This window comes from Schistocerca nitens, chromosome 7 (genome assembly GCF_023898315.1).
Source record: "Schistocerca nitens isolate TAMUIC-IGC-003100 chromosome 7, iqSchNite1.1, whole genome shotgun sequence".
Lineage (NCBI taxonomy): Eukaryota > Metazoa > Arthropoda > Insecta > Orthoptera > Acrididae > Schistocerca > Schistocerca nitens.
In genome coordinates, this window is record NC_064620.1 from 432,170,281 (window position 1) to 432,184,466 (window position 14,186).

Genomic DNA, 14,186 nt, shown 5'->3' on the forward strand with positions numbered 1-14,186 from the left:
TGTAAATAGCCTTTCGCTCCCTGTATTTTACCCCTGCCACCTTTAGAATTTGAAAGAGAGTATTCCAGTCAACATTGTCAAAAGCTTTCTCTTAGTCTACAAATGCTAGAAACGTAGGTTTGCCTTTCCTTAATCTTTCTTCTAAGATAAGTCGTAAGGTCAGTATTGCCTCACGTGTTCCAGTGTTTCTACGGAATCCAAACTGATCTTCACCGAGGTTGGCTTCTATTAGTTTTTCCATTCGTCTGTAAAGAATTCGTGTTAATATTTTGCAGCTGTGACTTATTAAACTGATGGTTCGGTAATTTTCACGTCTGTCAACACCTGCTTTCTTTGGGATTGGAATTATTATATCCTTCTTGAAGTCTGAGGGTATTTCGCCTGTTTCATACATCTTGCTCACCAGATGGTAGAGTTTTGTCAGGACTGGCTCTCCCAAGGCCGTCAATAGTTCCAATGGAATGTTGTCTATTCCGGGGGCCTTGTTTCGACTCAGGTCTTTCAGTGCTCTGTCAAACTCTTCACGCAGTATCGTATCTCCCATTTCATCTTCATCTACATCCTCTTCCATTTCCATAATATTGTCCTCAAGTACATCGCCCTTGTATAGACCCTCTATATACTCCTTCCACCTTTCTGCTTTCCCTTCCTTGCTTAGAACTGGGTTTCCATCTGAGCTCTTGATATTCATACAAGTCGTTCTCTTATCTCCAAAGGTCTCTTTAATTTTCCTGTAGGCGGTATATATCTTACCCCTAGTGAGATAAGCCTCTACATCCTTACATTTGTCCTCTAGCCATCCCTGCTTAGCCATTTTGCACTTCCTGTCGATCTCAGTTTTGAGACGTTTGTATTCCTTTTTGCCTGCTTCATTTACTGCATTTTTATATTTTCTCCTTTCATCAGTTAAATTCAATATTTCTTCTGTTACCCAAGGATTTCTTCTAGACCTCGTCTTTTTACCTACTTGGTCCTCTGCTGCCTTCACTACTTCATCCCTCAGAGCTACCTATTCCTCTTCTACTGTATTTCTTTCCCCCGCTCCTATCAATTGTTGCCTTATGCTCACCCTGAAACTCTGTACAACCTCTGGTTTAGTCAATTTATTCAGGTCTCATCTCCTTAAATTCCCACCTTTTTGCAGTTTCTTCAGTTTTAATCTACAGTTCATAACCAATAGATTGTGGTCAGAGTCCACATCTGCCCCTGGAAATGTCTTACAATTTAAAACCTGATTCCCAAATCTCTGTCTTACCATTATATAATCTATCTGATACCTTTTAGTATCTCCAGGGTTCTTCCATGTATACAACCTTCTTTCATGGTTCTTAAACCAAGTGTTAGCTATGATTAAGTTATGCTATGTGCAAAATTCTACCAGGCGGCTTCCTCTTTCATTTCTTAGCCCCAATTCATATTCACCTACTATGTTTCCTTCTCTCCATTTTCCTACACTCGAATTCCAGTCACCCATGACTAATAAATTTTCGTCTCCCTTCACTATCTGAATAATTTCTTTTATTTCATCATACATTTCTTCAATTTCTTCGTCATCTGCAGAGCTAGTTGGCATATAAACTTGTACTCCTGTCGTAGGTGTGGGCTTCGTATCTATCTTGGCCACAATAATGCGTTCACTATGCTGTTAGTAGTAGCTTACCCGCATTCCTATTTTCCTATTCATTATTAAACCTACTCCTGCATTACCCCTATTTGATTTTGTGTTTATAACCCTGTAGTCACCTGACCAGAAGTCCTGTTCCTCCTGCCACCGAACTTCACTAATTCCCACTATATAACTTTAACCTATCCATTTCCCTTTTTAAATTTTCTAACCTACCTGCCCGATTAAGGGATCTGACATTCCACGCTCCAACCTGTAGAACGCCAGTTTTCTTTCTCCTGATAACGACATCCTCTTGAGTAGTCCCCGCCCGGAGATCCGAATGGGGGACTATTTTACCTCCGGAATATTTTACCCAAGAGGACGCCATCATCATTTAATCATACAGTAAAGCTGCATGCCCTCGGGAAAAATTACGGCTGTAGTTTTCCCTTGCTTTCAGCCGTTCGCAGTACCAGCACAGCAAGGCAGTTTTGGTTATTGTTACAAGACCAGATCAGTCAATCATCCAGACTGTTGCCCTTGCAACTACTGAAAAGGCTGCAGCCCCTCTTCAGGAACCACACGTTTGTCTGGCCTCTCAACAGATACCCCTCCGTTGTGGTTGCACCTACGGTACGGTTATCTGTATCGCTGAGGCACGCAAGCCTCCCCACCAAGGTCCATGGTTCATGGGGGGGGATACATCCTATAAAGCACATAAAATGCAGAACGTATTTGGTGAACGAAATACAGCCTCACTAAATCCAGTCGCGAATCATATGCAGCTCATAAAGTGAATGGAATCTGTCCCACTTAATAATAACAGGAAATGCCACTTAGCTGTGGATTCAATATCGGTGTCTGAGAAACTCTGCATTCAAACAGGGCTACGTAGCATTTATTTATAGAGAAAAGTTACCTTCTGGTCCAGGATAGCTTCATCTCACTAAGACAAACCAATTGCTGCTTTTATACATAGCTCTCTGTCAGCATATTTAAATGCAACCACTTTCAGTAGCGCAAAATTGGCAAACCACGCTTAGCGTCTGAGCGTCCTCACTGAAGTCAGAGTCGCCTCAGTCGGCAGAGAAAACTGCGTTAGGTGACGTCGCAGTGGGTATACTGAAATCATCAGGGGATTCATAGGTAGCAGAAAAAGATGTTCGCTAGCAGTTGATAGGTAATAAGGTGAATATACGACAGTTGGCGAATATAACACGGGAGTTTCACGCTACAGTCTCATTTCTTCACTAGTAGTAAACAACTTCTTTCGGTCTGTAAATTTCCCTGCTCACTTAAGAACTTCAGCGAGTCTATTCCAGTAATCTTTTCAAAAGCGTTACCTCGATCTATAAATGCTGTACGCATGGATTTATCATTATTCAGCCTAAGAAAAGTCGTATTGCCTGAAGTGAGTCGTATGGCCTGAAGTGTTCCTGAGTTTCTTCCTAACTCAAACAGTTCTTTCTTGAAATCAGGCCATCCGGTGTGGCCGAGCAGTTCTAGGCGCTTCAGTCTGGTACCGCGCGACCGCTACGGTCGCAGGTTCGCATCCTGCCTTGGGCATGGATGTGTGTGATGTCCTTAGGCTAGTTAGGTTTAAGTAGTTCTAAGTTCTAGGGGACTGATGACCTCAGATGTTATGTCCCATAATGCTCAAAGCCATTTGAACCTTGAAATCAGTCCTACCATTTCTACCAGCTCTTCCGTTCTTATTCATACAATTCACACCAGAATTTTGCATCCATGGCTTATTAAAGCAATGCTTTCGTTATATTTATAAAGAATTAGATGGAACAGATGTTTATCTTCTACACAGAGCGTGTGATATCTGCAATAGGACTTATTACAATCATCTCGAATCTGAAGTGATCTCCTCTGTCTTTCATAAATGGTGGAATATTTTTGCTGTGGTTGTCTCTCCCTAGAAGCTCAATAATTCTTAGGTAATTTGGTATACTAAAGAAGACTACTTTACACTTAGGTACTTCGGATTTTTTCCCAACTTTTCACTCCGTATCGTAACTCGAATCTCATAGTAATATACTTCCTGTTCTCTTTCTTTATGAAAGTTTTTCAGTCTCTTTCCATCATGCAGGCTTAAGGACTGTGCTACCGTTTATAAAAGTTCGATTCCGGGCTATGTTTTAAAAGATGTACCAAAGAACGTCGTCATTGCAGTACGGGTCTAAGTCACGCTTTCAGATTAGAGTCAGCCTCTCTTTGCTTTGATTCTATCAGCACTTCTTGCAATATGTTTTACTCTTTGCCAGCATAGTAAATGCTGACGCGATGTATGTTGTTAACAAACAAAATCGAAAGTACGTCAGTGTGTAGAAGATGGCTGGCCGATTTGGCCGAGCGGTTCTAGGCGCTTCAGTCTGGAACCTCGAGACCGCTACGGTCGCAGGTTCGAATCCTGCCTCGAGCATGGATGCGTGTGATGTCCTCAGGTTAGTTAGGTTTAAGTAGTTCTAAGTTATAGGGGCTGATGACCTCAGATATTAAGTCCCATAGTGCTCAGAGCCATTTGAACCATTTTTGAGCTGTCAGTACCGAAGGGTGAACTCGCGATTGTGATCTCTAGGCACGACACTCACGAATCCTGAAAATTTTTGCTAGCGACATGTGCTGGGTATAGCTTCGACGCCTTATAACTCGGGCGTCCGTACGCGGCGATAAGGGGGGTGGGGATGTCATGGCCCTCACCCTTGTTCTCAGAGAAAGGGAAAGATATAATGTAATTGATTTTCTTGCTAGATAATCGATTAAAAGTCGGTATTACACAGGTTTCGGTCAGGATCGGAACTGAAACTTTTTCATGTGTACTTGCGAGTCAATATTCTTCTCTCAAAGTATTAAAAATTCTTCACTGCCCTCTGTTTGACCCCCACCCTAAAAACTGTAATATGGGGGCTCTTTCCCGTAGTGACGTTTGACGACGTTTCCGAACGTTAGTTATATCTTCGATTTGTTCCTTAAGGTATTGAAATTCGTGAAATTTTGTCGGTGTCTTATTGCTACGTCCGGTTTTTCACAGGATGTATCAAAAGAACCATTCAATTTTACAATACTATATCACCTGCATGAATGAACATAAATTCTTTCGGCAAATTTTAACTCGTGCAGACGGTCGTTCTAATAATAAAGAGCGTTCCGATCTGACAAGCCACGTAAATCCCAAACAACACTCATCATCAAGTCGTTGATCTTCCTCCTCTTTGGCGCCAGTATGATACTAACGTTGGGCAGCAATGATCTTTCACTGTTTGGTGAAATATAGAAGCGAAAACTTCAACAGCCGAGATCGCTAGTTTTAATTTGTCATTTGATGAATAGTTTCAGCAGATCTATTATGCCACCGTCGGATTTTAAGTAAATACATCTCAAAAGTCCATCAAATGCACAATTCATCAGTTTTATTATGATGAAGATGTACTGAGATTTATCTCCCTAAGGCCCGATGATGATAATTTAGATTTGCCGAAACCGTTCATCAGAGTTAAAACTATAATTTTTAGTCTTATGTGTGTGTGAAATCCTATGGGACTTAACTGCTAAGGTCATCTGTCCCTAAGCTTACACACTACTTAACCTAAATTATCCTAAGTACAGACACACACACACCCATGCCCGAGGGAAGACACGAGCCTCCGCCGTGACCAGCCGCACAGTCCATGACTGTAGCGCCCTAGACCGCTCGGCTAATCCCGCACGGCGAAGGGTTTACTTCTGTATCTCATTTTACTGTAGACCGCCCCCTTACTAGAGTGATGTCAAACATGTATAGCTTACTATTTTTGTGTGACATTAAAACAGACTGATGTGTCAAATGTCACGGGATAACGATAGGCACATATACACACAGGGTTAGTATCGCGTACACAAGGTACAAACGGGCCACGCTTTGGCGGAGCTATCATTTGTACTCATATGATACACGTGAAATGGTTTCCGACGTGATTATGGCCTCACGACGGGAATTATCAGACTCTGAACGCGGAATAGTGGTTGGAGCTATACGCACGGGATACCAGTTCGCAAATCGTTATGGAATTCAATATTGAGAGATCCATAGTGTCAAGAGTGTGCCGAAAATACCAAATTTTAGGCATTACCTCTCATCGCGGACAACGCAGTGACCGACGGCCTTCTCTTATTGGCCGCGAGCAGCGGCGACAGCATAGAGTTGTCAGTGCCAACAGTGAATAAAGTCAAACTTTCTCTCTCTCTTTTCTGACATTAGGCAGCCGCACCGACTACTGAATGTGTAGCTCTTTGGTTGCTTATGGCGCAGTATTAGACAAGGTTCCAAGTCCTGGAGAGAAGATCTTTCCAACACTGAAATTTGACACTTTTGTTCCTCTCCATTAGCGCATTAAATGAGATTTCCTGTTACGACTGGAGCATTAGGACCCACACATTTCGTACAGGGACTTTCTTGAAGGTCTACTTCGATAGCGTTGCTGTGTAAATCCAAATGTATAATTTCCAAGCCATCATGGGTCTTGTGTTTCCACAGACTAATCGAAAACTACTCTTGAGGTGCCGTTGCGCAGCATTGTGAAGGGGTGTCATGAAAAAGTAGTAAACAGCCGACGGACACGTATACTGCTGTCATGTTCATGTTGTACTGGATTACTCGCTTCAGGGTATTGCCTCGGTTCCTTTCTGCAGCTCCAAAAGCTATGAAGAGGGAGAGAAGAGAATGGTGTTACATTTCAGTACTGTTCTGCAAAGGATCACATCCCACTTGACAGCAGAGAAGCACCGACACTGCATGCGCACCATTGAATGAGCATAATTTTTCGTGAATGGCGTGAAAACCAAACATGTCTCAGTTAATCACCACCAAAGGCATAGTGGTTCCCGTCGCGCCAGGCAGTGTTAATCTGCAGTTTAGTAGCACCGCAATACACCGCTATCATATAGTGGAAAAAAAAAGTTTGTAGCCAGATACCTGCAGGGACCAAGTGCTCCTCCGCTACGTACATCTGTGCCCCGGAGACACCAGTGAGTGAGATAAGCGAGTCCTCCGCCTGTTGTTTGGCCAGCAGGGCTGCGAGCGAGCAGCACCCAGTTATGCGGGCGGATTGCTGTACCAGGGCTGCCAACCCCTTCCCAGGCAGCCTCGCCCGCCTGTTACGGTGCACCCGAGATACAGCAGAGCCCCGGGCGGATCTCCCTCTCTGATGAAGAGAGCGATACCACCGCGTCTCTCAGACGGCGCCGAGCTTCACAGCGCGTTCACTGGCAGCTCGCGCGACGTACCGGGATTCGCTCTTGACATACCATTTATTTTCCCACTGTTTCACCCTCAACCTGCTACTCCGTTTTCGGTTCGTTCCTTGTTTCCCATTAGGGAGATGTTAAACGTATAAGAGACATTTGTGAGACTTTCACAGTGCGAAAGCGGTTTAAATAGAATAGTTAAATTTTTTAGTACAGGGCTATCGAGTCATCGTTCTCATCAAAAAGTAATAAACGTGTCATAACCGTACCCACATGGCGTAGAAAATGTGATCGAAACTACTGCCCTGTTTAGTGACACGGGTACAAACTTGTTTTATTTCGTTTGAGGCCACTTTGCAGAGACCGTTGACACTGTTGTTGTTAATCTCACTTACTATGCTAAACTTTAGTTCTGATAGTGTTTGTGGTGCGTTTTTAAAGACTTTTCCTTTAAGGTAGCTACACAGGAAGAACTTAGGAGCCATAAGTCTTTAGAGCATAATAAAGCTCGCCTATCAGATGACTTGTGTTCTCATTTGTCTAATAAGTGACACCGTCTTGCTACATTTCCTTTAAGGAGCGGAGGGTGTAATGACGTATTGGTACACAACAATATTTGCTGTGGTTTCGTAGACTATAGGACTCAGTACTCGGGTACACGTTACAGACACCGCACTCCAGTTTCAAGGAGTTTTCATATGGCTTTCCGTTTGACCAATTTTTTTGTGTTTCGTCTGCTTACATACCCACAGTTCTTAAGACGTGACTCATTAGTGAAGAAAACACAGTCAAGTTCTGGTATCTATTGATATCATTAAATGACTAAAACCGTTTATAATATGCTGGAAGGTTTTCTTTATCCGCCGTTGCCAGTTCCTGCATACAACGGACAACGGACATCATATGCAAGAAATTTTTCGCGTTACTTTCTGAGCACTACCATACGAACCTGAAATTGGACAGGTGACCTCCTCAAAATATCTGAAACCAACCCAGCATCACATCCCACGCATGACCATTGTAGCAGTCGTAAAACTTCCCTGGTTCCCAGTACTTTGCTTGGCTATAATTCGTATTCCCGGAGCTCGACGATTAACGACATTATTGCTGGTTTAGGCGACACCGCGGCATCTGTATTTTCCCAGAAAATATGATTACAACAGATGCATACAAACTATTGCTAAATAATCTTCAATAATGAAATACATGTTTGCAGGGTAATGAACTGTGCGACGCCACAGACGCCATGTGACCTCTGCCCGTTATATTGGCGTCTTCATTTATTATCGGTAATAGAGAAACAAATATTTTCATGTGCTCGACTTTTATATCGTACTGTAATCTTACAAGACCTTTCACATCAAGCCAGTGTTGTTTCGAGCGAAAAATCGGTATTCAGTATCGTTATCTTGCTGCTAACCCTTATGCTGGATGCATACGAAAACTACGAAAAGTGATATTCCGTTGGTATTTTTTGCAAGTAGAAGCCCCTGCCTAGAAATGTCCAGTCTGGTCTGTATGGAGCTTCGAAATTTCGCTATATCTCCCACAAGAATGAAGACAGAAACATAGGACTGAATGAAAACTTAAGCATAGGACTACATAGTTTTTATTTTCGAACGAACCATCCGATTTACAATGCACGTACAGGTGGAAAGAAATATGGGTGCACAAAAAACACATTACCATGCCAAATACGGCGTAGGAAACCCGCTGGCGTTCAAAACAGATTCCGTTCAACTCGGACTCGATAAATGCAGGTTATGTGTGGTTCTCATGCGAATCTTATACTATTCTTCCTGCAAAATGGTGGGAAATTCCGGTAAATGTGATGGATGTGGTTACTGATCACGCACAATTCTCTTCAGACTAGACCGCAATGGTTCAATAGTATTGATACTGTATCTAGTGTATATAGCGGCCAGGACAAATCCGAGAATTCGTCCTGGTGCTAACAAAACCAGTCCTGGACGATTTGAGCTGTGTGCACAGGGTCCCTGCCGTCTTTGAACCAGCACGTCATTAGGGAACATACACTGTACCACTGCAGAAGGCCTTAACAGCCAAGAGCGTCACATAATACTTGGCAGTAAAGCGACCTTGCACAGCAACCATACGTTCCACGGAATACCACGCTATGGCTGCCCAAATCATCACAAGAGACCCATATTTCACTGTTGAACGTGAAATCAGCTACGAGTTGGAAACAGTGAAACTAGACTATGCGACAAAATGAACTTCTTCCCTTGATCTACAGTCCAGCTGTAATGGCTACAATACCATGTTTTCTTATTTCGAGCATTTGCATCACGTATGAGTAGTTTTGGACCTCCAGTACGTCCTCCAATTCCCTGCTCATGGAGGTTCCCTTGTGCTGTTTCGGTGCTCACACAGTTTATGAGGGCGATGGTCATTGGATCATCCGTCACAATCACCTAACACACACGTTTGAGTCGTGATTAGCAGATGACGGTTTGGCACTTTCCCTTTACGCGGAGTGGATCTCCAATACTACGCCTCTTCACCAAAAAACACTTCGGATAACCTTGTTACGGCAGCACACAGCATAAGAGCACCAACAATTTGTCCATGTTAGAAGTTACTTATCTCCGTCATAATGTACTCATGTGCTCATAACTACACAAAACACGGCTCTGAAAGTAACTGAAATTTGGAACGTACTGAGGACACTGTGCGGGTGCCGTTCATTGTCAGATACAGCAAGCCTGCCTAGCATTTGCATTTCTGTTCAAGCACGCGTTTCTCGCGGTGCTTCCGTATTTTTGGTCAATTCTAGTGAAATCTCTTGGTGATTTTTGCATAGGCTTACAGGATCAGTGTTTCCACGTTTACTTTTAACAATTCGCCACCAACCTCCAAACGGACATACAACAAATTTCCGGATGATAATCTAGTTCACCTCGTAAATCCGTGGCCTTGTCTGAATGTACTGCATGCAGTACTGTTGCTCTGCGACAGTTCGCCTGAAGAGAAGCTACGTAGACGGATTCTTCCAAGATCTTCAACCAAAAAATCACGCACTCTAATGTAAATAACCTAGGAAGCCTGTAACACAGTGTTCAAAAATGTTCAAATGTGTGTGAAATCTCATGGGACTTAACTGCTAAGATCATCAGTCCCTAAGCTTACACACTACTTAACCTAAATTATCCTAAGGACAAACACACACACCCATGCCCGAGGGAGGACTCGAACCTCTGCCGGGACCAGCCGCACAGTCCATGACTGTAGCGCCCCTGACCGCTCGGCTAATCCCGCGCGGCAGCGCAGTGTTAAATCCGTGCCATAGTTATCGAAAGTCCATAGTTGAAGCAACTAATTATTAATGTTCTCACCCTCTGGTGTCAATGAGGTGGTGCTCTCTCCTATTGAAAATTTTGTATTCGGCATGTTCTCGACGATGTGGAAGAAGCCGTAGTGATGGGATGAGCGAGCCACTGGGCGAAGTACAGGGGTAGGATAAAAATATTCTAACAAAAACACAACACATCATCATGTCCAATATGATGTAGACAAACCGTTGGTTTTCAAAGTGTGCCGTGCGTTCATACAGCGCGGCCGCCGCACGTAAGACCTTGCCGACGCCTTCTCGAGCCTTGTCTGGCGTGGGGTCAGTCGCTTGACGGCGCGTCTCGGTGCGGGCCTGCCCGTTGCCGGCGCGCCGTAAGGCACGGAAGCTCGCACTGGGGCGTATCGCTTTTCAGTCGGGTGTGCCGCGACAGTCCTCACAGGGGAAGTGATGCGTCTCCTATAGCCTCTCCTTCCCAAGTGGCTCTTTCCGCCTTCCCGTGGTGCCAGATGTTAAGCTCGGCATTCTGCCTTGCGACAAAAGGGAGAGCTGCGACACAACCCGATGCGAAAGCGAAGGGTGCGTGGCACAGGGGGAGCTGTGTCGAGGGACCGAACACCAGTCCCTTTCTGTTCGCAGGGCACAGACCAGCAGGTGCTCTGCATGCCGGCGACCTCGTTTGTCGGCGTGGGATCGCGGCGCGAGTCGGCAAGGGTGCTTCGCCGCGCCCCTGGGTAACCGGGGCGTGTTCTGCCAAACCCAGGAGGTGGTGACATCGCCTGGGCTAGGTTAGATGGGCCCAGACCGCCGAACGACTGGGGGACCGACCCACCACCTGAGTAGGAGTGAGTCCTTGGCCTTCAGGTGGAAACTCGGGCTAGTAGGCGGCGAAGGGCGAGGGGTGCATCCGCCTCTCCGGAGTGCGGGGTGCACTTGCCGAGGAGCGTCGCGTGAAATCATCGACGACGAGGCCTTCGACGGGGACCAGTGCGCTGGCAACGGCGCGTTGAACCCGCAGCTCTGGAGTGCCCTTGACCTAGGGGCGAGGTCGGTGGGCGAGCTGCAACAGTCCCCCCCCCCCCCCCCATGCCAGAGGAGCCGGTCCGGGGTAAGAGACGGGCTCCCAACTTTCTTTCACTCGTCGACATCATGGCTGAACAAGAGACGAGTGATTCGAGTGCGTTATCGAGGGCGAGTATGTCCACTGTCCCTACCTCACAGGAGGAAGTGGGACATGAGGATGAAAATGTATATGAAAGACACTGTCGTATCAGTCAGATCCTAGATTCCAGTGTCAAATACGGAAAGATCAGCCAGGCTGCGGTCCTGGCAATAAAGAACGAGCTCGCTGGCTGGGCCATAGCACATGCAAAGCTCGAAGGGCGTCTCGAAGAGTTGGAGAAGGAGAACGCCAGACTACGACAACAACCGATCAAGACATGGGCTGGAGTGGTGGCGCAAACCGCCACAAAGGCCCAAACAACAAAAGAAACGATTGCCAAGGTTTCAAAGAAACCAGACACGGCAGTCTTTTTAAGACCACTACCTGGACAGACCATTAAAAAAGTCCAGGAGATTTTTACAACTACCATTGATCCGGCAAGAGACAAAATAAAAGTCAACAAAGTGAAAGCTACCAAAAATGTCGTAATCGTGGATCTTGCCACAGAGGAAGATAGAGACAAGATATTAAATAATACCAAACTAAAGAAGGTAGTTAAATGTGAACCACTGAAAAAGAGAAATCCACTAGTTATCCTATATGATGTACCTGTAGCCTTGACCGAAAGTGACATATATGAAACCCTGTATAATCAGAATTTTGATGACATTGAATGGGAAACCTTTAAAAATGAATTTAAGCTGCGTTTTAAAACCGGGCCTCGGGAGCGAGATGTTGTCCATCACGTCGCCGAGGTCTCCGGTAAGATGTGGCGCAAACTTACCGCTATGGGCAAGGTATACATAGGGTTCCACGCAATTAACGTCAGAGACTACTTAGTAGTTCCCCGATGCCACAACTGTGGTGATCTGGACCATGTCCACAAGCACTGCGAAAGGAAGCCGGCCTGCTCCAGGTGTGGGGCAGAAGACCACACAAGGAAAAACTGCAACAAAAATGTAACCTGCATCCCATGCATAAAAAGAGGTAGGAAACCATGCAACACCACCGGAAGGAACTGCCCAACGTACAGGATGTTGGAACAAAGGTTAATTTCCCGAATTGACTATGGCTGAGGCCATAACCGAACTCAGGAAGCCTAAAAGGAAATCCCCAAGCAAGAGGCTGAGGGACGCTCTGAGGGCAAGTAAATTTAAACAATTTTTACAAAAAATTACGCAACCAAGATCTATGGTTATAATAATGAAAGACATATGTATACAAACAGATCCGTGTGAAGAAGAAGCTCCCTCTCCTCCATGCTGGGGACCTGGGTCGAACCAAGGACCTTCTCGGCCACAAAGGCATCCTGTACCTGGGAGTTCACTTCCACATAGCAAAGAATCGGTAAATACCGAAAAAGTCCAGTATAACGAAGTGACCAGCACAAACTCATCCACTGACTCACCAACCCAGAGAGAAATGGGAATAGACCCCCAACGAATATACCCCAACCTGGAGCACGCACTGCAACTCTCCAGATTGGAGGAGCCGGCAATCCTCACTACAGCTTTAAGACATGTGGTACGTGTCGGCCATGAATATGGCAGAGATGTCACCTTTCCAGTAATGGAGGCTGTGGACAGAATCCAGCTTAAGACAATGAATCTCCCCACCGACTTCGGAGCCCTGCGAGATCTAGTTAAAAAGGTTTTTGAAAGACGCAATGAGAATTTTAACATAGAGGAACTATATTATCAAGCAGTAATAACCAATGGTAGAGTAGCTCACGACTGGTCCAGAAACTGGCCAGAATCACACATTCACACTTACTTCCCACGTGAACCAACTAAACGTGGGTCAGATAAACGCACACAACAGTAAACTAGTCTTGCAGGAACTTCGGAGGGAGGTGGAAGAGAAGAGTCTAGATGTACTCTGTTTGCAGGAACCGTACTCCCAAGCGGGACGGATCCCATACATGGCTGCCAATTGGCAAATAATATACACCGGAGCAGAACCAAAAGCTGCAATAATAATCACTAACAGATCATTCAGGGCCACGGTCCTCGCGCAGTTCTCAAGCGAACACTGCAATGTCGTGGAACTGCAAACATCGACAGGAGTGATCTACATCTCCAACATATATTTCCAATATGGGCGAGAAATAGATGAGTTCTTAGAGACACTCACATTGGTTACCACGGCACTGCGGGGACGCAGGATGATAGTGACGGCAGACATAAATGCGAAGTCCCCCCTTTGGTTCAGTGGCACTTACGATGATCGAGGGCTAAAGGCTGAAGAGACGATAATGGCATTACAACCGGTGGTTGCAAACCAACAAGGGAACCCCCCCACCTATACAGGCGGCGGGGGAGATGGCACAAATATAGATGTTACGTTGGTAACACCAAATCTCATCACAAAAATCAATAACTGGAAAGTGTGGGACAGAGCAACCACCAGTGACCATAACCTAATTTCTTTCAATATTGGGGAAAGGGAGTGCCACTGGGACATGGGGTGGGAACTCCAGCTCAATTACAACAAAGCCAACTGGGACAGTCTCGCGGAAGAGTGCAACATCCCGACATTGCTGGAGGGTGATGAAAACGTGGACGAGTACGCCGAAGAACTGATACAAGCGATCACTAGGGCGGTGCGAGCCGCGGTACCAACCAGGAGGAGAGCCGTTGCGGCCACCCCCACACCATGGTCGGCGGAATTAGAACAGATGCGCCAGGCTGTAAGGAGGGCAAGGAGGTACTACCAGCGGAGTGTCGTCTGGAGAGAAAAACAAAGATGGTTACAGATCTACAGAGAGAGTAAGGATCAATTCCAACAGGAGCTCAGGGCTGTCAGACTCAGAAGTTGGGAAAACTACGTGAAAAGCCAATTGGCTACAGACCCTTGGGGAGTCCCATACTAATTAG